Here is a 2907-nt window from a genome sequence, read left to right as displayed (position 1 = left end):
AAAAATAAAAACATTTAATTCTGTTTTTCTCATTTCTTACCTCAATATTTTTCAAAAGTGCAGCTCTGGATTATACCCTTTCTTATATAGTCAGAATTACAGTTAGTGAACAAATTCCATATATGTCTTTATTTGAATATATTTTTATTTCATAATATTTATGAATTCATTCATTTATATTTTTCTATCACTTTAAAAGTAACTGGAGGTTAATCATAGTTTCTGATTGACCAGAAAAGTACTTAAATAAATTAATGAACCAAAGAAGAAAGAACTTCCCTTTCTCACATTTAACTTCTTAAAGAAACAATACTGTTTCTAAAAGTTTTAAAAATGAGATTACTTGACTTATTGTTTTCTGTTTTTCAAAGTTGTTCTCAATTATAGCATCCATTGCTTTCCCAATTTCTCCCTCCAAAAGCATATCTCCCTTGTGCTTATTGTTTTACTGATACTTATTGCTGAATAATTGTCATGTATATGTTAAAAGAGGCATGCACAAGGGTGACATACACTACACAAGTTTTAACATAAAATAAATTATCTAAACACAGACTTAAAAGTAAATACACACTAGTTTATAGATAATACTAGCATAAAACACTATTTAGATATCACGAAGATTCACACATACACATACACACACACACATATATACACACACACACATACATACAGGTACTCACCACCTTTATCTATACATTGGTAGTGTTTCAATATAAGAATAAGCAGAAATGATCTGAATGGAGGTAAAATTAATCCATAGCTCATGAACCCCCTTCATGATGCTACATCAATGTGTACAGAGGGGATGCTAACATTTTGATAGGAGATCATAAGAGTGAATGGTAGTGGGACAGAAGGAAGGGCCCATATTTTTGAGCTATGTATTTTTATAAGTATAGTCAATTGAATTTGATGCATGGCTCACTAGGAGATAATTTTTTCTTACTCACCACATTCTAATTGGTAATAACTGCAGAAATTCATGAAACCTAATTTACAGTGATTTTGTTTTTACCCAATGATAATTAGGATATCAGTATGATTGTTCACTGTGGTGGCTGACACTTTCCATATTCAGTAAGGGTTGTGAATTTCTAAAATCCAATAGGGGTGATAAATAAACAGGCTTAAGGTACTAAAAATAATAAATTAGATTGAGTTAATGTGGCTGGATGGTTTCTGCATTAAAATTTTTCCAAATAATTGTTGTTGTTATTATTTTAATTTGTAGAGCTATACTTTAGAGACACCTCTAAGTACCTATTATTTCCACTCAGGCAATACATTTTAATCATGGTAGGATATACAACATAAAAAATTGTGATTTTTTGACATCAAGAAACTCACTGAAAACAAAAGCAAGAACATACAATGTTCTTTATAGGATGAAAATCAGGTATATTATATTTTTTTTCTTAAAATATTGAGGTGAAAAGTCCTAAAATGAGGACTACTCTCTCTCTCTCTCTCTCTCTCTCTCTCTCTCTCTCTCTCTCTGTCACACACACACACACACCACACACACACACACCACACACACACACACCACACACACACACACACACACAAAGTACATTTTAAGAATTCAATGAAATTATCAGCTCATGTTTACTGTTTTGTTAAACACAAGGTTCATGGCATAGAGCTAGCACTTATAAATATACAAGTAACCTGGATGCATTGAGAATTTTTCTTCATGGGTTATGCAGAACAGTTCAGGGTAACTTATCTATTTCAATCACATTGGCCAAGGTTGTTGATAGAAGAAAAGTATATGCTAAATCATAAACAGCAACACCACTAATTATTTAAAAACCAAAGAAAAAATACAGGGAAGTAAACAGTTCTTCAAAAGTTGCTGTTACATTTTCTTTTATTAAATTTATTCTTTAGAGTTATACATAATGTTACGATTCACTTTGACATAATTATAGAGCCATGGAATATAATTTGCTCCATTTTAATCCTCAGTACTTCCTCTTTTCGTCCTGTCTTCCTTCCCATTTTTTCCCTTTTGTATACTGATCTTTGTGCTATTTACAATTATATGTATATTTTTTTAAATTAGTGTTTTGGAGATATACATGATGGTGAGATGCACTGTGGTATATATATATTTACATAAGTAAGGTAGGTCAGATTCATTCCATAGTTGTTCCCTTATCCTATTCCTTATCCCTCCCTCTAAATCCTGTTCACTACTCCACTAATTTTTCTTCTGTTTTAATGGAATTCCCCTTCCCCCCCTTATTTATTTATTTAATTTTATTTTTTTTGGTATGGAGATTGAATCCAGGTGTGCTTAACCATTGAGCCATATCTCCAGCTTGTTTTATTTATTTATTTATTTTTATTTTGTGAAACCATCTCTCCAGATTGTTTAAGGCCTTCATTAATTGCTGAGGCTGGCCTGAAACTTGTGTCCTTCTGCCTTAACCTCCCAAGTTTCTGGGATTACAGGCTTGCGTCACCATACCAGGCTTTTCCCCTCACTTTGGACTAGCTTCTGTGTATCCCAAGAAAAGTGGACCTTTGACTTTCTGGTCTAGCTTATTTCACTTAACATGGTAGTTTCCAGTTCCATCCATTTATCATAAAATGCCACACTTTTATTATTTTTAGATCTTTTATTTAACTTTCCAGTAATAAATCTTGGAAAAATTAATTATTTGCTCTATTTATAAATGAGGGTAGAAAGAAAGTTCAATCATTCACTTGAAAAATAAGGAAAAAGTTTATGGTATACATTTTAATAAACTATAAGTACTTTTTTGGAATAATATTTATAAATTCATGAAGAAATAATTGTATTTTGAGAATGAACAATGTCACTCAAATCATGTGCTACCTTAGTCATTTGCTACAAAGTTAAATATTGTTATATCTTGGGGCAAGTCATTC

Source organism: Marmota monax, unplaced genomic scaffold (assembly GCF_021218885.2).
Source record: "Marmota monax isolate L192 unplaced genomic scaffold, Marmota_monax_Labrador192_F-V1.1 WCK01_AAM20220418_F8-fsc00305, whole genome shotgun sequence".
Classification (NCBI taxonomy): Eukaryota; Metazoa; Chordata; class Mammalia; order Rodentia; family Sciuridae; genus Marmota; species Marmota monax.
Note: the sequence above shows the minus strand (reverse complement) of the source record.